Source organism: Nipponia nippon, unplaced genomic scaffold (assembly GCF_047370975.1).
Source record: "Nipponia nippon isolate SJK-2023a ecotype South Korea unplaced genomic scaffold, ASM4737097v1 scaffold_24, whole genome shotgun sequence".
In the NCBI taxonomy this organism is placed as follows: Eukaryota; Metazoa; Chordata; class Aves; order Pelecaniformes; family Threskiornithidae; genus Nipponia; species Nipponia nippon.
In genome coordinates, this window is record NW_028262341.1 from 4,302,383 (window position 1) to 4,328,310 (window position 25,928).

Sequence of the window (25,928 nt, forward strand, 5' to 3'; positions counted from 1 at the left end):
AAGGATTACACAAGCGTCTCCTCCCTACCCAGCCATGGAGCAGGTCTTCATGGGAGCTGTGGTGTGAGGTGAGCTCATATACCAAAGATACTAAGATGCAATGCTCTCATCATCCCCTGTAAGTGATGTAGCTGGGCTGTAGCTCTGAAAATTCTCATAGAAGTCTTAGATCAGAAAGTAAGTTACTGTGGTGTCACTTTGGTACAGCTTTTGTCTTCCCAGACATCACCTGCTATAAAACAGTTGATTTTTTTTTGTTTCCTAAGATGGTATTGGTTTAGGCTTGCTATATATTTTTTCTAGTGCAATTTAAATTCCAACTTAGCATAATGGTTAATAGCAACATTTTTACAATAGTAACATTCTTTGCATATAGATTCCAGCATCAAGCGTATATAGCTAAAAGGTATATGTAGATAAGAAGTAAAATGGTGGTAATTTAAACTGTCAGCCAGAAAACCGCATTTGAGATTCAGAAGATAAAGGTTTGGCATTTTTTGTGTGTGAGACAGTCCCATTCTGAAGGCAGTAAGAAAGGAAAAGTAATAATAGCATTGTGCTGCAACTATGGTATCTTTTAAATATGTTGCGCAAGAATAACTGATTATGACTTAAGTGTCATAGACTATGTTGATGATGAACAGAAAACCAAAACAAAATAGAACAAAACCCTCAAATCTCTAATGGAGAAAAAGAATCATTAGAATCAATAGGTTAGATCCTACAGATCCTAACAAATAGGTCCTAACAGCAAGTCTGATGAATGGGCATGCACCTGTGTTTTTGTACTTTCTCAAGGAGGTAAAAATCATTTGGTGGGTTGAGCTTCTGCCTGTCCCATGGGCTGAACTGTGTCTGTGTTATGGGTCTCAGGTAAGGGGCTTTACCTGGTCCTGTTGCTGAAGGACACAGTAGGAGCTAGTTTGCAACTAGCAAGACATAATTCTGATGGCAGGTGCCATTTGGGACTGATGAGAAGACAACTGCAGCAGTCCACAAACTACGTGTCATCCCGCAACAAATCGGGTTTCTCAGCAGCACTTTGGGCAGCAGAATCAATGACTTCACTCTCTTCTCACCTCCCTTTGCCGATTCTTTTTTTTTGCCTTTGGGACCAGTGCCTGTAGCTAAGCTTGCTTTTTTATGCAATTGAGTTGAGCAAGTATCCACCTCACCCTTAAACATCAACACTTCTTAAAATTCTGTTTAAACAGTGCATTTTGTGTATAACAAGTGATTAAATATTAGAGTCTAGTTCTGAGCTCTTTGTTCTTTCCCCTAAATGCTAATTATTAAGGTGTTTATCTGCAAAGAGACAAACAGTTTCTGACTCAACTGTACCTCGTCTTTTTCTTCTTCCTGACTGAAATTTCAATTCCATGTTTACGATGTTTGAAATTTTAGCTAATGGCATAAGTAACTACAGACTGTGACTCGTGGAATAATTTGAAAAATAATAACAGAGAAGAAAAATAGCATGTTATCTAGGGCAGATCATGTGCTTTTCACCCACATGTAAAGTACCTAGCAAGCTGCAGAGCTGTACAAATAAATAAATGACAATAATAAGACTGATAATAATAATATCAATAATGAGATAAGAGTTCAAGCACAGATATTTATATTTTGAATTGAGGGAGGAAGCAAGAGACATTATTCTGCAGTTTGCAATTGTGATATTTCACATGCACAGTCCCTCTTTTCAACAACCCTGGGCTTTGACAGTAGTGGTTCTGTAGCCCTCTTTTCATTAGGTGACTCACTGAGTTACATTTTCTTAGTGAAAGACAAATACAAATGTTCTAAGACTGAGAGTATCTTTTCAAAATGGTACATAGGAGGCATACACAAATCTTATTCACAAACAGGAATTTATACAGTACCACTCATGCATCATTTTGAAAAGAAGCTAACTTCTTAAGCCTTAAGTACTTTATTTTGCCTTTATTTTATTTGACATTTTCCTACTGTTACTTTAAAGTTAACGTATGAAACAAGAAAGAGCACTAAGGTTTCCTCGTGTATAAGGTTCACCTGTATCAGATCAGGTACAATTGAGCATTCAAGTTCTACACTGCTTTTGTAATATGTATTTGATGAATCCATGTTAAAGCCTCATAGGCAAACTTAATCAGAAAGGCAATAGAGAATTTAGCACATTCATTCATCCATACCATCATCAGCTATTACAATGCCGCAGGCTAAGCCAGACTACTGAGCGATGTGAACTTTGACAAACAGTCAGAGAAAATACCTTGTGTACTCAGAGCTGCAATCTCAAAGCTGTTTGGGTAATGGAAAATGTGTATGCTTGGCTGTGAGGATGACAACCTCTATTTGTTTAGCTTGCATTCTGTTACTTCTGTAATGATACTAGCTTTTCAAATATTCGTAGATCCCATCTTTATTTCAATAAGTACTGTGTAAAACATTCATCTGCACAATGATGCTTTCTAAGTTTTTCCCTTCTGATATGGACTATAAATTAACTTAGACTCAATGTTAACCTACCTGCATCTTGGACCTGTTTTCAGTAGCTGACCTTTGTGCCCCATGCACAAAATTCTGGGTAGACAAATCTCAGACCTCAAAGCCTTTAATATCAAACACAGAAAAGAAGCATACATATCTGGGGACTTGAATTAGTGAAAAGCTCTCACATTTCCTGCTGTAACTAAGGATATTCAGGTACCGTCATTCTTGCACTTGATACTGGCATAAAGTAAAATAAAAACACCACAAACACCAAGTCTACATATCAGAGATTCAGACCCAAGGATATGGGAAGATCAAAGGACCTTGTTTGCCTTAATGAGTCAGAGTGGTTTTTCACTGAAAATGTCTGCACTCTCTGTAGAAATGCACTATATAGTTGGAGGTGTCCAGCAGTGTTTGTAATGTCATGTGTGATTCATTACAGCCAATGGGCTTTAATGAAATATACTCCTTCTCTCAAAATTGTCTCTCTCAGCCAAACTGAAAATGTAAATAATCCAACTGTTTTGAGCAGATCTGGGCCAGTCTACATAAAAAAAATTGGCTCGTCCATTGTGTGCTAAAAACAACCCATAGGCATCTATAGTCTTGTCAAGAACTAGACAGGGACCTACTCACTGTTGTCATTGGGAAAAAAGCAATGGAAAAAAGGGCTTACATCTGGCTTTAGCATATCTGAAGACAGATTCCTGTATTTTCCTGTGGAGACACTGAAAACTGTAGTAGATAGACACACCAGAGGTCTTAATTCAGCACTTTCTGCAAGTAGTAAAGGCACAAAAAATACAGAAAGAAAGAAAAAAAACCCCAAACCAAAAAAGTCAGCAGTAATGAAAAGAAGAGAAGCTGTTAGAGAAGCAAAGGCTTGTGGAAATTTTTATCTGAGCTTTGCAGTGCTTTTCCCTCTAATGTCTGTAACAAGCAAGAATAAAGGGCACTTACAGCAGCCTGTGAAGTATGATTTTTATTAACATACCATATGATGGGTGTCATACTGGACAAATCAACAATAAAGCATATGTCCAATACCTTTGACAAATTAAAAATATAACTTATATTATTATATATTGTTTCCAAAAGTAGATAACTACCATATCAATACATTAAGAAAAAGTCTAGAGAAAGAAAAGGGAAAAAAAAAAAAAAAGGGAAGCTATTTTTGAAGCCTGTAAAAGCAAAGTGAACATAATAACTGAAAGCACTGTTGACATGCACAAAGGAAGCATTTCTTAACAGGAAACAGTGTAAAACTCAGTGAGTCAGAAACTTTGTCATGGGATTTAGGTTTTGCATATATATCATTATTTTGTATGTAAAAGAGTCTTGTAAAGCACCATGAAATACCCACAGTTTCACCAAACAAGTAACATGCTTATTCAAATCTTGAATTATTGCACTGGCCGTCTTTCAGTACCTTAAATCTCACTCAGTGTCCCTATAGCAAATAGTGACAGAAGGTCCAAAGCCAAATGGTTTTTCTCTGCTGTACTTTTTCCAGGCTGGACTCGTTTTTGTATTACGCAATTGCTCAACATTTGGCCCTGAACTGCTGGTAGCCTTTGAAAGAACTTAAGGATTAAAAATATGAAGACTGAAGTGCTCATAAAATTCTTTTTTTAAAAGAACACTAGAAATACATTTCCAGCATAAAATAAAATCCTTGCTTGCCCTTGGTATAAGCTTCAGTCTGACACAGAGCAGGGGGCTTATTAACTGAGATGGAAAATATCTGGCAATTGCTTCATTTTCCATCTGATATTGTCACCCGCACTGGCTGCACACTATAAAAAATGTGAACTGCCCTAAGGAACATAGCCTAAGAAAAGGAAATCATCAAATTCTGCCTCCTCCACAATTCCCATTAATTTCAGGAAAATTTCTTATGAATATTTCTGAGGCCATAATCAGCCTACATAGCATCCACACACTGGATTAAATAAAAGAAGCTATAGGAAAAACTAACCCAACACTGAGACAGAACTTTTCAAAAAGCCACTTTTCACCAAAATAATAATACTTAAAAAAATGAAATGGAGTAGAAATGAAAATTGGAAGAAATAGTGGTTTTATGTAACATTTTAGTGTTAGCTTTCAAAGGTCCCAGAGCAGCCGCAGATAGCAGCAAAATTGAGTGGAAGAGGGGAAGAGACACGCCAAATCTGAAACACATTTTGAGGGGAATATAAATCAAGGAAATAAGTGTTCTGGCGATGCTGGCAGATGGACTGCACAAAATTTCATCATCTCAGACATGGTTAGAGGACTGTACCTCAATCAGAAGATGCTGGATGTATAAACAGGCAGGAAGTTGTTAGAAAAAGAAATTCTGGATCTTTTTTTTTTTTTTTTTTTTCTTTTAGATGTTCTTAGAATTCAATTTGGAAATTGGTAGGACTGCTATGATGAACTTCAGAGGATTTCTTCTATGGGAAAAAAGCCTCAAAGGAGAATTTTACCTTTCCAGAAACTTAGAGGTGGGATATAAAAGCAAACCCAGATGAATGCTGGTCCATAACAGGGATCCATCCATACAGTCATCATACAAATAAAAGTACTATGAAAAGAAGGCAAATCCTTTACCTGAACATGGGTTTCAGATACTAACATCTTGCCAGCCGTGATAACAGCATAACATTAACATAATGTCTGGATCAATAATTACAATGTTAAATGATTTCTTTAATGAGCCTATACATCAGTTACTTCAGCTATAGGTCCAGTTAATCCATGTTCAATGAATGATTGATTTTTGGGAAATGCTCAGGTCCTTTCCTAAAATTGTGTAGATACAAGCATGCTCCAAAACCAGGCAGACAGGGACAGGGAAAAAGCAGATGTGTTTGATGCTGGTACAGTATCTTGGTAACAGAAGTTTAAACTAATCTATTTAAGGGAATCCGTTGGATATATAACACTGAATCTCTTCTCCACTTTATCCTTACAAATCATCTGGTTTCCCTTTTAAAGTTAATTATCCTTGTTAATTACTTCTGAATCCATAGATTGTGTCAAACTCGTTGAACTTATTACTTTTTAATTCATTCATGTGGGTATTGCCGCTTAGGACTGAAGTGGCAGGAGCAGCCCCCTTGCTCCTTGGGAAGATCTGCTTGGCTGGTTTCCAGCTTTGTGGTGGCCAGGATCGGGGGAGAAGCTAGAAACCCTCTTTCTCTTTGCAAATCTCCTGTAAAGATCTGCCCAGAGCTGCAGCCTTTGGGCTTTGTGGGTGTTCAGAGACTGCTGAAATGTTCCTGAAGCAAGGGCTGCTCCCAGCTGTTGCATCTCAACCTGCTTTATTTAGTGTCTCCTTGGCATGTGCTCTTTAGCCTCCAAAAATGAGCTGGACAGAAAACAAGCCAGGATCTCTCATCATATTTGTCAACAGGACATATGCCCCTTGGATGAGCAACGCTGCAACTGACATCAGAGTACCCCTGGGGGTGAGTGTTTATTGCCGGTTTTCCTACTTATCTACCTCAGATGCTCTTACAAATGTGGACGATGTAAGAAGCCACACAAAGCAGGCTGGACGGATGCAATACCACCGCTCAGCAATGGCATGCAGATAGCATGGCCGCCCTGGAGCTAAATATAGAAGGGATGAACTCTGACTCTGTCTCTTTGCCTCCCTGTCCAGACAGATTAGTGGCATGGAGCCTGCAACCTTCGCTTTCTCTCTCTTCACTGAGGGCCCAGTTCTGCCAGCCTGGCTCATGTTCAATTGCACCTTACTCAAGGAGTGGCTGCAGCTGTGTAGAAAAAACACAGCAACGTGATTATGCTGAACATTAATAGGAGAAATACAAGTGTTATGAAAATCACTGCGTACAAAGGCAAGGCTTTTGGAACTGGATGGGAGGCTCACAGTGCTCCCAGACAGAGCAGAGTGGTCCTTCATTAGCCAAGGGTATCTGGATTTTCTCTTACAGCTTGATTCCTTATAACTAGTACTATGAGTCACGTGTTTCTGTGACTCTCACTCAAAAATTACTAAATTTTACTAAACAAATTTTTTTACTAAACATTTTACTACATTTTTTTAAACTAAATTTTACTAAATATTACCAAATATAAAAATCATTCTGACTGTAGTAAGTGCGGGCTTAATTTCCTGAGACCACTGCATAGCACGGAGCTGGCAAATTGGGACTCAAAAGAAACAAAGCCCAAGCTGGTATTAAGCCAAAAAGCAAACCTGTGTTGAGGCTCAGGGCCACCTGAGCACAGGGGAGGAAGAGGAGGATGGCTGTGCTCTGGCACAGCAAGTACACCTTCCTTCGGCTTGCCCAGAGCTTGGGAGCATGTTGTGGAGCAGAGGGTTGGCTTCACTTTCCTTTGGCTCCTGCCTGGCCATCCTATCTCTTCATGGGCATGATATCTAGGGTAAAGAAAGAATAGCACCGAGAATGACTTTTTCCCCACTCTTGAATGCCCCTCAGGACCAGACAGTTTTTTTCTAGCTGAAAGACGATTTATTTGGTGAGTAGAAAAGAAATCTGACTATACGTTGTTTTCTTCTTTTTGTCTGGTTCCTTTTTGAAGGATTGTGACTCTACTTTGCTGATGACATCCTAAGCCATCCCTTACACTCATTTCCCATCAGACATATACATTTTTTAAAAAGATGATGTGAAGCATGTCAGTAAATATGCTGGGAAACAGCCTAACTTTTTCATTTGATATAAGGACCTAATCTGAAAAATCATGCAAGTACCTAACTTGCATTTGATTTCAACAGTATTTAGAGTAACAGTGGAGTTAGGCTCCTAAATATCTGACTCTGGGACTAAGTGACTTCAGAGATAGTCACCAGGATAACACAGCAGGAAAAGTCAGCAAAGCCTTTGTAAAAATTGTTAGCCTTTAAAAGAAGAATGAGAAATAATAATGATGCTATGATCCATACAGCAAGGCTTAACTGCGTGGATAGGAATCTGAAAGGGTTTCAAGAAAAGAGAAATGCAGGGGCAGAAGGGCAAATGGACAGAAAAGAGGTGTTGTCTTCTCCCACCACCCTGAATATGGATTCATACCATCAAATCCTTAAAGAAGGAGAAAAAAATCAAAAACATTTTCAAATTAAAAGATTGATTTGGAACCAATTCTGCCACCCTCAGAAATGAGATACTTTCCTCTGCAGGTACCTTCCTTAAGTAGGGTTACTAATAAGTGAGATATTATTTTTTTCCAGAAGAGGAACAGGATTTGAATTGCATGTCAGAGACAGAAGAGTTGCCATATTGATCCCGCTCCCATTAAAGCCAGTAAGAGTTTTGCCATTTATTTCAGTGGGAGCAAGGTCTTCAAGTGCAGCAACAGGCATCCCTTGGAAGCAAAAAAGAAAGGCACAGAAGTTTTTGAATGCCAAGGTCAAATATTAAGCTGGAAGATCTTTCTAGCCAAGGGCTCTGAGAGTTTTCATTTTGTAATACTTCTGAACTGCAGGCAGCAGTTCTGGTCAGCTGGGGCCAATGTGCTCACAGTCCTTGGGTTCATTCAGACTTGGCCCCAAGGCAGATCTTTCTTTCTTGAGACTCCTCACTTGTAGAAATTCATCCTGGAGGAGATCCCCTGGAAGGTCTCAGCGACTGCCATCAGTGCAAGCTGCTAGTCTCATTTATTTCAGATGGTCTATTTTATCCTTTTCTTATTATTTGGTGTTTAATCTTCTGCCTAGACCATTTTTCTTACAACTTGGTGGCAGTCTGTGTAGCAGCTGCTTGTTCTATACTTTCTTCTGATTCAACTCAATACAGACACACTGATACAGTAGCTTCAATGCATGGATATTCTTAGTGTATATAGCATGGATCAGCAAAAGATAAATCAAGAATTGATGTGAACTTTTACATAAACTCAGGCTGAAACTTCCAAGTTCAAAATGTTTTGTGCACTTTTTTTTTCTCTATGCCTTCATTTCTGTGTCTCAGAAGGACTCCAAAGCATCATAGTAAGATGGCAGAGAATGATCTCACAACATTGATAATGCAAAAAAGTTACTCACTTGAAATTTTCAGCCTGTCTTTGGAAAAGCAACTGACTGAGATTGCTCAGGGAAGTTGCTGCTATCTTGGATTTGAATAGAATATCTGAATAGAGTTTATACACCAGAATTTGCATTCCAGAACTGAAAGACCGCAAATTTAAGTAAAATGGAATATGTGCATTTCACTCACATGACCTTCTTTATATCATGCTGATAAATTAACGAAATGAAAATTTACAAGGAGACCCATTCACCATGTTGGTGTTTTAGATTACAGTGCAATATTTTTACTGATATTTGTTTACCTCATCTAGCATAAAATGGCAGCCATGTCATGGTGCAATGGGACAAGTATGGCAGCTATTTTACAGTTAAGCTTAACTGTCATCATGCCAGTACATGTGTCTCTAGAAATCCCCCCCAACATACATTTTCTATGAATTGAACTGGCATAGTATAATTTTGCGTAATCGTTTGTTTTAAGCAGAACTTAGAAACTAATTTCTTCTTTTAAGAAGGTACATTATGTATAGGTCAACAAAAAAGCTATTGTCAAACTTTGTGAAAGCCTAATTCTCTGTCAGTTAGACTGCATTCATCCTAAGAATAGAAAACTAATCATTTCTGCCTGCAGAGACACTTGAGGATTTGGTTCTTAATGAAATGAACCAAAAAAATCTGAAAATCTGGCTTTTTCTTCTATTGAGGATTGGGTTTCCATGTTTAGGTCTTGGTTGGCTTTTCACAAAGCAAAGCAAAGCAAAGCAAAGCAAAATAAAAGGAAAAGTAGCTTTTTATGCCATATAAAAATATAAAAATGGTATAAAAATAGAAGAATGTTAAAAATTTAGATAAAAAGATTTACAAATCTGTTACATGAAACAATTTTGAAAGATATAAAGATCAGGTTTGACAATCACACTCAGTTTCCCTGATTATCCACCCTGCTTGATAATTTCTCATCTGTAACATGTAGTTATTTCTGATCTTGTCCATCTGCAGCACAAAAGGGAAGGCTCAGAGAATCCGGGACTTCTCTTAAGAATAGTCAAGTTAAGTGTTCTCGTCATTATGATTGATAACAAGAGCACTCCCTCAGGAGTTGTATGCAAACAGTGTTAGCATCCTGCTTAGAGGAGGCTGTGTCTTTCCATGACTGGCTACTTGTCATAAAAGGACAAGGAAAATGAGGGACACAAAGGATTGTTGAAATCATCTAAATAGTAGTTGGTGAAAGGCTTAAAATTGCGTAATATCAAGAGTCCCTTTGAGTTCCTAGATCTTCTTTGTTCCTTTGTGGAAATGATCACACCTGAGATGGAAGAAAATTTCTTTCCTCTTTTGAGTGCAGAGACTACATTTGTGAGGACTCCCAGCATACCAAACCAGAAGTCCCCCTTTCCTCCTCCCCAGCACTCAACATCCCTTGTCACAAACGAGTACTAAATGCAACCCAAATTCATGAAGCAGGGCTGTGCCAGGTCCTGTGTCAAAGCAACCTGCAAGACCTGGAATCAGTGTCTCTCCAAACTCCTGAAACCCTTTTAGGAACAAGGGCTATATCCTCTGTGTACCTAGTACAACAGGACCCTGGTTTCAAACATTCTCCCTGTTATAATGCTATTGATGGCATTCATTTCAGGGCAGATTTTATTTATTTATACATAATTACACTATTTTTTGCATAAATACTGCTATTTATGCACGATAATACTAAGGCTGACTTTTCAGGATATGGTTCACTATTTGTCTTCTGTTCTCCTAATCTAAACTTTAGGGAAAACAGAGCACATAATACCTTTGTGTCTTTAGCTTACAAATGAGCCAATCCAACCTTTTGAAATAATAATAAGTATTGCTAATAAGCCTGAACATATAAAATGCTTCCCCATTGAGACACGGTGGGTAGCTGTACAATAAAAACATTATATAAAAAATCCAACAAAAATATTTTAATAGAAACCACCCGCTTAAAACAAAAAGAACAAAATCCATATGTCAGCCACATTTAAGTCCTAAACCCATCAAAGAGATAGATGTACAGAAGCTGGGAGTCAAGGACTGAACCTAAGTCTCAGTGAAGTAACTGGAAATATTTTCACAGAACAAAACACTGGCGAGTACCCTCCTGGGTGATGGCTCTGTCTCTGCTGTGGAAAGATCTTGTTAGGTGCAGCACGTCCAGCTCTCACCAGTTCTTGGGGCTAAGAGGACTGCACAGCAGCTCGAGGCTCTCATAGCTAGCTCTGAGCTGGCTCTGAGCTGGATGCAAGGCTCTGAGCGTCCCCACAGGGTGCAGAAATCTTTAGTTTTCCAGACTTTTGATGAGTGAGCTGTCTCCTCTGTGAAATTAGACTGGGATAATAATGAGACGGAACTTTGCTAGACGTTAGAGAAGAGTCACGAGACATCTGTGCAGCCAAATAGTACCATGAGGGAGCAGTAAGATAGCTCACTCTTTCTGCCTAGTGCTGGGCGAAGCAAAATGGGGATTAAATGCACTAGGGAACAAAAGAGAAGTTCAGTTAACCTTAGACTTTGAGGGTTTAGCATCCTCAGTTTGAAGAGCTTGACACAGTTACCGCACTGCCCTCGCAGCTGCTGCCACCAACTAACATGTCCTTTACATGGCTGGTTTCAGTACTCCTTTTTTGCCCTGAGAGCCGTGAGCCAATATCGCTGAACTAGGGCTTATGCTGCAGAGGAAAAAAGCTGGTTTTGTTAGTGTCGTGGTTTAACCCCAGCGGGCAACTAAGCACCACACAGCCACTTGCTCACTCTCTCCCCGGTGGGATGGAGGAGAGAATTGGAAGAGTAAAAGTGAGAAAACTCGTGGGTTGAGATAAAGACAGTTTAATAGGTAAAGCAAAAGCCACGCATGCAAGCAAAGCAAAACAAGGAATTCATTCACTACTTCCCATCGGCAGGCAGGTGTTCAGCCATCTGCAGGAAAGCAGGGCTCCATCACGCATAACGGTTACTTGGGAAGACAAACGCCATCAGTCCAAACATCCTCCCCTTCCTTCTTCTTCCCGCACCTTTATATACTGAGCATGATGTCATATGGTGTGGAATATCCCTTTGGTCAGCTGGGGTCAGCTGTCCCAGATATGTCCCCTCCCAGCTCCTTGTGCACCCCCAACCTACTCGCTGGTGGGGTGGGATGAGAAGCAGAAAAGGCCTTGATTCTGTGTAAGCACTGCTCAGCGGTAATAAGAACATCCCTGTATTATCAACACTGTTTTCAGCACAAATCCAAAACATTGCCCCATACTAGCTACTATGAAGAAAATTAATGCTATCCCAGCCAAAACCAGCACAGTTAGGAAAACAGCCTAACATTTACACAAAGCTCCCACAGTTGTGAGGTTATTGGGCCCATAGATTTTAGTGATGGGATAGGATGCAAAGAGAAGCCATTCTTAAAATTGTATGTGCAGTGAGGAGGTATGGCTTGAAAGTGATTAGCTGGTAGAAGATTAATCACAACCATTATAAGAAGGTTTAATAATTCATGCTGGAGCTTAAATGTAATATTTGTGCAAAGGAAGGCACTGAAGCTATAGCATGATTAAGTTTCTTGATATGCTTCAAAACCTTTCTGGTGAGTTGAGTTGTTTCTGCTAGATCCATAAGTCTTTGGAAAGCTCCCAGAAACAGGAATGAATTCTTAGTTTGAAGCTTACCTTTCCGCTATATATTCACCTCATACGCATTACAATAAATCAGCAAATATGACTGTCTTTCAGGATGTCCAGATGACTAGACAGTGTTGGTTTTTTGTTTTTGTTTTTGTTTTTTTTTTATTGGCCTGTTACATAAGCAGAAACATGTGATATCAGATGTTGAATTAAGTACCTTCTTCATCCTTTCTGGTTTTCCTCAATAAGAGATTTTCTAAGAGCCAACAGAAATAGTAAGGAATGGCCTGAGGGTGGCTGTAAGCACCTTTGGTGAGTACCACCCTGAGCTGATTTGAAATAGTATACCTTACATAGCCCTGTGCACCTGGAAATGCTGTCAGGAACCATTTTTGGGGCATAGTATCCTGCAAACCTGAACATGCACATATACAATACATGTAGATGAAAGAATGTGATAACTGGTCTGGCTTTTGTGAATTTCCTATCCAACTTTCTGTAAGCAACAAATTAATTCATAGTCTGCTGAACAAAATAGCACTCAAACCCACAAATAGATGGTTTTTAACCCTCACATTAGCATACAGCAGTTCTTGTTGGAGGGGGTAGTTATTTGTTTGTTGGGTTTTTTTTTAAGTGGAGGCTGAAGTAGTGTCAAGCAACTACTGCTAAGCTTTTTGCAGCTGATGTTGTAAACATAAGTATCACCACGCACATTTTATTGGCAAAGAGTAGGGAGGAATCTTACAAGTCTTAAAAAACAAAGTTCTAATTAAAGTGCACCTAAAATAATCAGCGCAGAAGATTCAGATGGTGTTATTTCCTAGCATCTTTTTGTTAAACCCAGATAAAAGCAAAACAGCATCTCTAAGTTAGTTTGGTGTGCTGGTTAGCAGCTGTAATAATCTGTAAGGGAGATAGCATTATTATTTCTGCTATGGTTTTGAAATATTAAGCAAAAGATGTCATTCTGAGGGCAGGTATTACAACATAACTGCAGCTTTTTGTCCAAAAGGCACCACTGCAATTTTTCAATATTAGTGTCACTTTTCAACAGCTGTGCTTAGGAACAGCTAATCTGTGGGGGACCCAGTTCTGCAAAGCGTGGAGCCTTGCTGCATACCTTAACTTCCTCCACATGCCCCTAAGATGTCTCCTGCACCAAATCCAGTTAGTGTGGTGCAAGCTCCCTTAGGGGACCACACTTGGAGAGCTACATTTTTACCCAGGGAATGGAGCTGGTGGCAGACAAAGGACATCATTGTGGTGTGGCAGGATGATGAAGAGGTGAGGAAGGCTGTTTGCCAGACCCTGCTGCAGAAGATGCAGACCCAGGTGCTGCACTGTGATCAGTTCCCCCATGGCTTGGGGTGTGCTCCTTTTGTTCGTCCTCCCATGCCATGGGAGAAGATGTAGCATCTCCCCTGGAAATTTGGCTTTTTTTCCTCTTCAGGTGTTCCTAGCTGTGGACGTGTACATGCCCTGGGGTGGCTCATTCTGCTTTTGACAGGGAGAATGTATATTTCTAAGTTTAAGGCAAATTGTTTACTAAGAGAAAGAGGTCAAAGCTGTTATTACAGCAAGGCCTCTCCCCAGAGAGGGAGCTGATCGAAAACAAGAAGCTGAGAAAAGCTGGGTTCATTGAGTTTTCAGTTTTGCTTTCCCTGTGCCTTCACTCAGACTATTCAGCTACTTTATGTTCTTCTCTTTGTTTCTCTTTTCATTCCCTTTTTAATCTGACAAATTTATTTCATGCTTCCCTATCGCAAAAAGTAAAAAAAAAAAAAAATTTCTCAGACTGAGCATGGGATGAAACAGTGACAAGCTAAGGTTTTATTCTAAAAAAAAAAAAGAGAAAATGACTTGGAAAAAAAAAGTAAAACATGTCCTGAGCTAGCTGAGTTTTTGGGAAACAAAGGAAGAAAAATGCCAGAATTTCTAGTGCTTCAGAGAGGAGCTCAAGCGGCTGAATCCTGAGTTTTCTCCAGAGGCTGGAATAACTCTTGTCAGGAGAAGGGGTGTGATCTTGAAAAACCTGACCCAAAATGGAGGAGAGAAGTGCAGTTTGAGGTAGGTGAGAGGAAGAAGCTTTCAGGGCAGGCTTATTTATTCGTGCATCAAATCTGTCTTGAAACAGCTGTTCTCTCATTTTATCTTATTTTGATGATTATTTTGCATCTTTCTAAAACCTTGCAGGCTTGGTCATTTTTAAGGGGCAATGCTATGAGAGGCATTATGGCTCAAGACGAGCAGGAAAAAGTAGCAGCAGGTGCCTTGTTGCTAGTTTTTCTTTTTCTTGGGAAAGGTTGGACTACATGTGCTCAGCTTCTGTTTCAAACCTGACAGAAGGAAATAAAAAGATTTTTCATCTTGTTAAAATGCAGCCAGCCAATGGTTTCCCTTTCCAAAATATTACTAGATATTATTACCGAATGTTCAGACTTTACATTCCTGACAAACAGGAAATATATGCTGCACTAATAGGATGTCAATCAGAAAGATAACACCAATTTTGTGGTTTCTAAATCATCCCCACCACCTGCTGAGCCTTTGATCATCCCAAACAATTAATCTAAGAGATACATGATTAAGAAATAAATACTTCCCACTGAACCTGTGAGCTACAGTACATATTAGCAAGCTCTGATCTTGCTTTCAGTGATCACAAATCAATTGTATACAAAGAGGAAAAAAAGAAAAGTGCAAACAGAGTCTGCTGATCAACAGAGCTATCTCAATAACTGTGCATTAAAATATATCACTGCATTTTAACTAATGTGATGGGCCAGTATGCTTTAGGCCTATACTTTTTTTCAGAAACTGGTAGTAGAATGGTATCTTGCAGCTGTATTTAATAAAGTACATTTCTGCTGTGTGGAACATTTTGGAAACATTGACTTTAAAATTCTGAATTGAAACGAATATCCAGAGTTTGGCATTTCCATAGAACAGGAAATCACAACTGTTCTGTCAGAAAACTGAAAATGTTACTTCAGCATTGCCCAAACTCCTTGATGTTGTCACCTATACATCTTTGTAAAGGTACTTTATATAATATGAAGTTGAAATTTCCTTCTAACCAGCCAGACTGAATTCATGCCAGTGACTACTGAAGACCATTTCTCAATTAACAATTAAGGGAAAAGGCTTTTTTTTGCCCAAGACTAAAAAATGAAAAGAAGAAAAAAACACCCCAAAAATGTAAACAAGCCCCAAAACCTTATGTTTATGTAAAATGTTCTGGCACTTGCATGCCGTGGGGCTTGGCTGTTTCCTGGGGCAGAGAGGTAGCAAGGTCCCCAATGGAGACCAAGGTCTCAGAGGGCAATAAAGCCCCTATTGCAGCAGTGGGGGAAGAAGAGGGGCTGCTGGAAGTTCATAGGAGGAATATCGTTGGGGACTCAACCGTGCTGCAGGTACTGAGCCTGCACTGGGTAGCATCAGCTGCCACTAGCTTCTGGTGAGGGCACAGGCTGCCCTTACACCGTCTCCCCCTTCCTCCTCTCCTCTGAAGGCGGCAGCGTTTGATCAGAGCATCATGTCACTTTCAGACATTTTCCACTCAGGGGCTGCAGAAGCAGAGCTGAATTTTCCCTGAAATGGATCCATGCAGCAGCAGGGAGAAGGTCTGACTGTCACTTTAGGTAACCACTCAGAAACCTTGCTGCTTGCCAAAGCCCACCCAGACCTCTGGAGTGGAAGCGAATAGAGACTTTCAGTCCTTTAGAAAGATCTCTGCTCTTCTCTTTTTCCATCTGATTTGGAAATATTGTGAGCAGAGAATGTATTAAGCTATCCTGAATGCCTTAAGCTGCACCTACCCAGGCTGCAAGGACACAGAGAAGAGGCACACAACTATGTCAAAAAAAGAAGAGCTGACCTGTTCTTATTTTATAAGTCTTTATCTTCAGACATCAGCTCTCAGAGCATTCTACCACACAATATAATTTAAGGTTGCAGCAATTAATGCACTGAGGCCCAGAGTCTCTTATTCAAATCAATTAAACAGGAGATACCTACTTAAGTGTACTCAAGATTGTGAAACTTCTTTACCCTTGAATAAAATTTTAGCAGGGATACTGTATCAGTGCTGAACTCAGACCTTAAGCCTAATGCTGGGAGCTAACGAGGAGTCTTTCAGCTTTTATTCAAATGAATGGGTACTTTAATGCTCAGCAACTTGCAGAATTGGGCTCTGAAAAGGAAGGAACATATAGCTCACCGGATGGCTGTTTCTGTAATGCCAGATCACAGGAAATATTTCATGCAGACTCTTTACAATTCATACTTAATCATAATAGCATCCTTTTTCCTGGTTTTTATACTGTGCTGGACCAGTTGTCTTGTTAAAATATATGTAAGATTTGCAGAGAATCAGAAGTTGGTTGTATGAGGCCATTTACAACATGTGCTAGAAGACAGCATAGCGTGGCTATAAACATAGTGTTTTGTGTGCTGCTCCTTCAGTACCTGTTCACAAATAAATGTGATCATGCAGCTGAAATGCTAGAAATATAAGAAGGCAAAAGTACATTTCAGTCTCATGCAGAGCCCTAAGCAGAGTCACTCAACAAGTCACTGAAGGCTTTGGGCTCATTCCCAACCCACTCTCTAGAAGCAACTTGATTTGCAGTTCTTTCCCGTGTCCGATATGCTTTGTCCTTCCTCACATTCCTGGGTACTAAAAGTGCATTAAACTCAGAGGAAAGTTAGTTAACATTTTTGTCTAACAAAATATGAGGAAATATTTTCCTGCCTTTGAATAACACTGATGATATTTTTTCCTGCATCTTTCAAAGAGCATTGAAACAATGCATGTCCAGGTTCCTAAACACAGTTGCAGGAGTCAGGACATAGAAGCACAAAATTATTACTTTCTCTGTATCTGCAATCTTATCAAGTCTCATTGCTTTTGGGAATCTTTTTTTTTTTTTAACTCTGATGTCCATTTTACTTTCACTGTCTAAAGAAAAATTTTCTCCTATGTCTAAACATCCATATGTTAACTTTTCTGCTTGCTGCTTGCATAGATACGATATTTCATTTAGTGGAACTGCTACACATACTTAGGAGATCAAAACTGGTTGTCACGTAAGTTTGAGAAAACTGCTGAAAGGCTCAAGCATTCTTTTAGTAGAGCCTGTAGTCAGGAAAGGTACAGTTCCTGTGCATAATGCAAAGGGTTTCGTATATAATATTTACTATTATGCATCTAATGCTATAATATGCTTTCATCAAGGCTCAAACATATTGACTTTCTGTTAAAAGGCTTTTAACATAAATTACAAGTGATTAATGAAATACATGGCAAATAGACTATTGCTCAAAATGTAAAGGTGGCATTTAAATAGTATTTTTTTCCTTGATGTAAACTTTAGCTAGACAGTTTCAACCATCAGTTATTTTTCTGTGCTTTTATTTGATAACTAGAGCCCAGTAGAGCAGCATATGGACATGCAGGAACTGAAATAGTTTGTCTTCATTATCTGGTAGACCTGTGCAAGCCTGGAGCCCTCAAGAAAAACCACAAGACTGTACAAACTGGCAACTGTGGGTTTGTCTGTTCTCTATTGATTCTATTTCTGGAAAAAACCATGAACCAATGTGTGAATCATGTGACTACTGAACTGAGCAAGTACCCACCAGCAGATAAAGCTGCTCTGAGACCTTTTGTAGCCTGGTTTTGGTTACTACCTCAAAACCTTTTTCTATTTATTTTTGAACGATTTTAATCTTGTTGCTTTGAGGCTAAAGAGTGGAAAACAGCCAACTAAGATTCCTAAAAAGGTTTTGGAAATTCTAAAGGTAATTTCTAGAACTGTTAACAAAATTTAGCATTCTGTAGTTTTATTTAAATTTGTATAAGAATTTAATGCGTTGTCTCTGAATGGTAAAAAGTGTTCACATTTCTCTTTAAGCAGACCTGTGTTGAACAGGTAACAACGGAGAATGCTTTACAGTTCCTGACACACCGACAAAGGGGCAGAATTATGAGGTTAATTTTCAAAGGACCTTTGAATAATTTTAAGATAATTTTAGCACAAATTATTCCAATTATAGTTTTTGAATTCCACAGTGCTGTACTCGAATTTGGAAATGTTTATTAGCAAGTGGTTATTTGCACTCAAAAATGAAATTCTGTTCATGTCATCTGCTCTGCTACTATATCACAGTGGATCCAGAATGCCAATTTTCAGTTCAACAAAGTTCTTCCAATAAACAAATATAAAAAAATTATTGCCAACAACAACTGCATAAGAATAGATCCCTTAATCCAACATATCCAACTTTGGTTGAACGCTTTTAAGCGTGTGCCACAACTCCCCTGCCTGCTTATTCAAAAGCATTCTTGAATCCACCATCTTCTACCTCCTGCCCTCATTATTCTTAGTTCAGCCCTTTCACCCTTTTGGAAATCTCCTGTTTGCACTCATAAACAGGAACCTCAGTCTTCAGGACCCCATCCATTTTTTTCTTTTTATTTCTTCCTTTTCTATAACTTTAACCTGAATTATTCTCTTTCCAATGAGAGATATTTTTCAAGAACCTGAGCCACTAATTCCATGCTTAATGTCCCTTTCCTCCTTTCATCTATTTATGCCAAGTACACAGATATTTAAATAAATATGAACATTAATTTTCAACTCAACTTCCTTCCAGGATTCCTACAAAATCCAACATTTATACTCTGCAACAACTCTCACGAAGGTTTCTGACAACCCCACCAGCTTAAGCTCTGCTCTTCTTCAAACCACCAGCAGCTTTTGACACCTGTTAGTCTCCTTTAGGTTTCATGACTCCTTCTTCTCAGTCAGTCAAAATCACCTTTGGTAGACCTTTTTCTCCATCTCGTTGCATGTCAGTATCACCACTGTGCCAGTGCTCCCTACCTTCCACAACGTGGGCACTGCTCACCAAAATCTGTGGTGTGAGAGAGGAAATCACCTCCACCATCTCCACTGAATTCTCTTAATAAGCTTTACTCTTCCTTTCCATTTAAATCACATGCAAGCAAACTGTTGTATATTTCAGTGTCTTATTCAGTGGAATTATTAATTAGCTTTGAAAAATGCATCACCGTGATGAAAATTCAGATTTGTAAGTATGCAATTCTCATCTATGCAATGCTGCTGATGGAAGTGATTGATGCTAAATGTGTGCTTTGAGGGCACTTGTATAGGGGACAATTAACAGATATAAAACATCCTTGATTCTCTAGAAGATTCTTTCACACAGGTTTTAGTCTTTATTATGACTCCTCAAAATCCTGTACCTTATACCTCTAATTCTGTTTTGAGGGTGCTTCAGGGCTCTGAACAAACAATCAGACAAAGGGCAAAATCCACCAGTGCAGAGGAGATAGAAAGGAGAAAAATAATATAGAAAGACAAAGACTGTAGTACCAATTTACATGTGCTTTAAACACCCTTGATTCTCTGCTACTCAGTTAAAAGAAAAAATATTTTTACCTCTAAAACTTCTCTCTCACATGTACTGTCCTTAAGGCTGTCACTCAGCAGAAGGAAACACATATGTCTCAAGAGTACTTTTGTGCTTTTCACAATTTTATCAAGGGAAAATATGTTGCACGTTCTCCTGACTTTCCCAGATTTTCAAATGCAGTTTATTCTAGTTTCTTACGAACTTTCAAAGTTCCCTGTTTTTCCAGCTACAATATAATCACTTTCATAAATGAAGGGACAGGGGAAAAAAAAAACAGAAATGGTTGATTGATAGAATAACGGGATTATACATGGATGGAAGAAATGTGTGACTTTCAGGATATATATCGGTGTGTGTTTCTGTACTCTATAAATGTATAAAGATAGTAGAGCCACCTACAATTTCACTGCTTTGCAATTTCTTTGGCAAAACCAAAAGGGGTAGAGCATTTTGGCTCATTTAAATAAATTCCTAGGTGCTTCTAGCTAACTGATCATGTCAATTATCACAGAAGTTAGAACAAGTTCAAAATCAAATAGAAAAGCTGACAACCTCTATGCTGTTACCCAGATCATCTCCAAAATGAGTGCTTTTGCAAAAATACACATTATTCCACAAAACCTAAGTTTGCACATGCAAATATGCAGTTGAACATTTAATTGCCACAGAACCCACACAGGATTTCTCAGAAATTACATAGCCCAGTTAATATCTCAGCACATCCCAGGCATTTTTCTTTCTGACACCAGTCCTGCTAATAGCCATTTGTGTTTCTGAGTACTCTGTCTGGGTGTAAAGAGATTATAAATCCAAACTAAAGAAATGCAATTTTAAAACTGATTGGCTAAAATACTTGCTTTTCTTCCAGAAGTAGATTCTGTAATTCAGGTTCTTTCTATTCATGAGTGTTGCTGTATTTGCCAGTGTTTCTCTGACTCTGGTTAACATCACAGTTGGTGCTGGGCAGTGATAGATTTAAAGTTTATCACAACTTTTATTTGTTTTAATATTTTTGCTAAGTCTAAGGGGAACTAATAATAAAGGCTGAGAGACAGCCTTAGCGTATGCAGCAGCTGAACAGTACAGAACAAGGTAGTATAGGGGAAACTAATGCTGAAACTGCAAGGAGAAAAATGGTTTTGATATTAGGATAGACTGAAAGTGTTAATGTTGATAAGACAGGGAATGTGGAAAGAGCTGTGTCTCAGTCAAGGCAGGCATGTGCTCTCTGGAAAGAAGAAAACCAAGATATTGCTTCCACAAAGGAGGGTGCCAAGGGGTCTCTTCCTTCCTTTCCTGCAGAAAACTAGATAATTCTGATTATCATTTAGGCTTGGCAGGAAATGAGTTGGAGGATGTTTGCTGGTTTTTCTCCTTTTTTCCATAATAAGAGTCATTGTGGAGTAAGAACAGCCTCTCTAATTTGCAGGGTAACCGTGTCTAGGACAATGCAACTCTACAGCTCATAACTTCAAAACCCTTTAAATGAGTTTCTAAATATGAAAGGATTATGTGAAAAATGAAAAAAAAAAAAAAAGAGGATAAACAGCTGTATTTCTAGAAGATGGACAGAATCAAGAACAAGATTTATTTCTGTGACTAAGCTATAAAAACCACAATATGAGGTGTGTTTTAAAAAGCTATCTGAAATCCAACCTCATCTTCCAAAGAGTATTTTATACATAAAGTGTATTTCACAATGTATTTACTTTGAAGTTACTGAGTCCAATTAAGCCAATGGTGATTTAATTTTTGACTTGAATTGCAGGAGCTAGTTCAATCTTATGAACAGACATCAATCAGAAGATCTGTGTAACTGCCAGAACTGTGTATGTGAATGAGGCACACACTTGTGCACATAAAGTGTGGCTGAAATTTAACCACCTTAACTTTTACAGACTGGGACTATGCAGAATGATTTCAGTACATTTGTAAATCGATTAGATCATACTTGGCTGTACTTTTTAGATCTTGGGCATTTGGTTAGGAAGTTGTGCTAGTCAGGGAAGCACCACATCATCTATTCGTGCTAGCCAAGGAGATAATCCAAGTGCTTTCCTTGTAAACTGGTTACGTCTATTACGTAAATCAGAGAGAGAGCCCAGCATCCCAACATGGCACATGGGGAGATCATTGCTTAGGCTGTAATCACATTTTGGAATGAAGAAAAAAGCATAAAACAATATAGAGATGGAAGTAGTTTTCAATCTGCTCTAGGAAAAAAAAGGGATCTGGAGCTCACTTTGACTCCTGTGTTAGAGCAGAGCTATGTAGCAAGCCTCAGGCTTTTCTCCTGCTTCAGCTATCTGGCTGATGTGATTTGTAAACTTAGGCACAATCAGTAGGATGATGACTGCTGAGTCTTATTTTAGATGGACAGTTTTCATGTTCAACATGTTTTTAAATGAAAGCAATTTTTAATCAGTCCTTTAAAAATAGTACTGCAGAGTATTGGCATCTGTCGTGTATTATGAGAATATATTTGTCAAGCATGCAAAACAAATGCTTTCAAGTATTTGACTGTCCGCAGGCGATTACAAAAAATCCTAGACCTTTGTAACTGGGTATCAGAGAGTTTGGTAGCAGGAGGTTTGCATCACCATGTTGTAGTGGGGTTAAATAATTTGCACCAGATCAATACCCTGTCAAAGCAGTTCAAGGGGGAAGAAAGTGGGTTATTTCACTATATCATGGGAGAATTTGAACTGCATTGAAACCTTGAATTGCTTCACTATATTATCTAAGCACCTGAAGTAACCTGGTGCTGAACTTGGGGCTCTGGCCACCGTTCTGTGAAGCGTTAAGAAAGCTTAGATCATTTTAATAACGGTATCTAAAAGCCTGATCACCATAATGCTGCATCAAAGTGGTTGGATTACCTCAGCGCAGTATCAAAGAGATTATCAAAAGCTTGGGCTTGAGCACACCAGCAGTGACAGCAGCTGCTATGTTTTAAACAAATTCTGACTGCAAGTTCATTTCCAGCTTTCCTTTCCCTCAATATTTGTAAGAATTTTGTTGTGATATACAAAAAAACAACCAACCAAACAAAAAAAACGTAGTGAGGTGAGTATGGCAGCAATACAATCCTCTGGCAGTCACAGGAGTTAAGCAAAATGCCTTTCAGATGTGGACGAGTTTCAGAAAGTATAGAGAGATAAGAAACAGAAAGACTATGTGATCCTCTTTTTATTCTTCACTCCCTCACCTCCACCTCTCTGTCTTTTTATTGCCAGCTTTTTATGCCTGCAAAGACTCAAAGTAACAGGAACAGGGGAGTGAAGGAGAAATATTTATGTCATAGATGTAACACTTGGAGGAATTCAGTGCCTAATAAGAGCACCATTTTTTTGGTGAGCTTGTGAAGGGTGAGAAATAACGAGGGCAGTAGCACAACAGCGGCAGTCTGAGGTTAGCAAAGTCCAGACATGAGGATATTTAACCAGCAGCAGAGAGGGAAAACAACAGCTGGCATAAGCCATCATCATATGTCTTGATCTTCACCAGAGACAGGTGGTCAAAGCAACTCCACACCCTTCTCTGTGTACGATGCTTTGGAGCCGGACACACAAGTATCTGGGCCTGGAATGCTGCTTTAATACCCAGTTTCTTAGATCTTTCTGTTTTATTTTTGGAAATGCACAATTCCCACACTGCCGGAGCCTCTCCGGCTTGCAGTGAGATGCTAAGACATTAGGGATGGGATGCTCTCTACCTCTGGTGGGAGGGTGTCTCCTAGCAGCCAGCCGTAGAGCAACATGGATGTCTTCATGCAGTCTGCTCACTTTGTCAACCTCAGGGGAGCGCGGAGACTGCAGCTGCTGGGGCAGCACAGGATTGTGTTGGAAGACAAATATGGTCTGGGTGGATGGGGTGCGTGGGAGCCTTAGGATTCCTCCCCAGGACAACTCTATTTATGTCTGTCACTGTCTAGCCTTCCTGTGGGTCACATTGGCACCCATTTCCCCTGGTTAGTGAGCTGCACACACACATCTGTGCACGTCGTTAGAAAAATCACCAGCCTTGCCTAACGAGTCCTGTGAGGCACACGTCTGGCCTCGGCTTGCAAGCACTTCAAGTTTTGAAGCCTAAGTGCCTTCATTGAGCAGGAGCACCACTGGTGATGGGGGAAATGCATGAACCCAACCCCAAAACCTGCTATAAAAGCATGTGTCAAATGGGTATAGTGATTCATTCTCCCAGTGAATTAAGATCAACTGTTCTCTGAAGGCCACAAAAAGACAGGCTGTCCTGGATATACTGCGCAGAGCTGGTTCTCCGTCGGCTTGTGCAGGCATGCATGGTATCATTTAACAGGAATCACTGTGATTTACAAATGAGGAACAACAGATTTTGGAAACTATAATTGCGGTTATTGGGCAACGTCATCTAGCCCATAGCTCAAAACTTGACACTTACTGACTTTAATAAGGTTGTGTAATCCACCAAGACGAGAAGAAAAACCCCACTGCAGGCCCGTGTGCGGAGCTTCACACATGAGCGGCAAATGGCAACTGGGTGCTCAGAGGACTTTCGGACTTCATGCCAGCAGAGAGCATTTTCCATCCTAATGCACAGCAAAACAGTAGGGTGAAAATCCTGGCTGTGCAGCAGTAAGTAGACATTTTAATGCTGATGTCAGTGGGACTGGGTCATGCTCACAAATTGTTTAATAAAGGTCAAAGAAACAGGATATGAGCACAGAAAATGTTACAGTTGGAGGGGGCAGAAAGGCAGTCTGCTTTCTTTGCTTGGCTTTGGTGGATTTGTCTTCCCTGGTGTTTGACAAAGAAAGAAGCATAATAATGTGAGAAGAAGAATATGTTCAAACCCATAAAGTTTAATTCATAGGTTTAAGAGGCATGTTTTGGATGAAAGCCTCAGCTGCTTTAACACAGATCTAGTAAATGGGAATTTGTTCTTGCTCCCAATGCTTCCAACCAAATATTGTTCTTATTAAAATGTATGTGTCTACTTATGGTTGTGCTACAGCATTTCATTTTTTAAGATGAAAATCTGGTGCTTGAAACAAGCTGTGCTAATATATGTCTAAATATTAAGAGATACATAGATGGATAGATTATATAGAAAATTCTGTTTAGACAGACACAGTAACTCTTAGAGATGTCAAGAGCTCATTACTGGTTTTCCATTTTCATAGATGAAGAAAGAGAGGCACAACAATTACACACAGTTAAGATGAACACTAAAATCACGAACAGAATTTAGGTATGCTAAACCAGAGTGCCTAGATCACTTGCCAGACCACATAAGCCATTAGCAGAAATCATCACTATCTGTTTTCATGTGTTGCTGTAATGATGGATTACTAATGATTATACTTTATTTCATAGTAGAAATATTAGAATGGCTATATAAGAATAAGGTTCTGGTATCAGAAACAAGGCATCTGCTCACGCCTTATGAGATCCACATTTAAAAAGTGTACCAGTCAGTTTTGATAATTCTGAAAAGACCTTCTCCCTGTCTCACAGCAAAGGTATCTGTGCAGGTGAGACCATAAAGCTAAATTGCTGTCTATCAGCAAAAATATCAGGGACTTATTGCTGGAGGATGAGATAATTTGGTAGTTGAGTTGCATATGGAGAACATCTCATTGTGTGCCTGCTTGAGATAGCTGGACATGACCCAGCTCCTGCAGAAGATGTGCAGCTGGGTTAGTGTTGTGCTCAGCTGGAGGTGAGTGGTCATGCTCATGACTAAACTTCCATACTAGATCTGGATTCTGCATGGAGGAGCCTGTGTCTCTTTCTGTAACCGCACATGTAGACATACCAACCATCAATTCATGTGCAGATCATGAAGTGATTTTTTTCTGAGACTCCCAAATGATGGTAGTGAAAGGGAAGTTGAGTGATCAACTAGGTATGGAAGTTATGAATCTTCAAATATGGAAAACAAAACTCAGGAAGAGGTCAAAGCCATGTGCTGTTTAGATAAAATAAAATCTTGCTCACTTTGTGACACACTTATCATGCATTAATACTAGTTCTATAAAGTAAAAAATGTGTGTGGGGAAAAAATATAGTATCAAAAGGCAAATACACTGGAAAAAATGTGTGAATTCCTATGGACATATTAAATGTTCAAAGTACACAATGTAAATTTTTCATTCAGCTCCACTCGTGACTTACCATAAGGAAAGTGGGGAAAGTGACTAAGCCTGCCGTCTCCTCTTCCACCCTTCTCAAAGACCCCAGTCACTGTCTATCTGCATATCCACTGAAACCACAAACTCTTTTGCTCCAGTGGAACTCTGCTCCTTGCAGCAGACAAAATATTTAACAAGGAGTAAGCCAAGACCCTCAAACTAATTGTACTTGAACCCAAACCTCAAGATT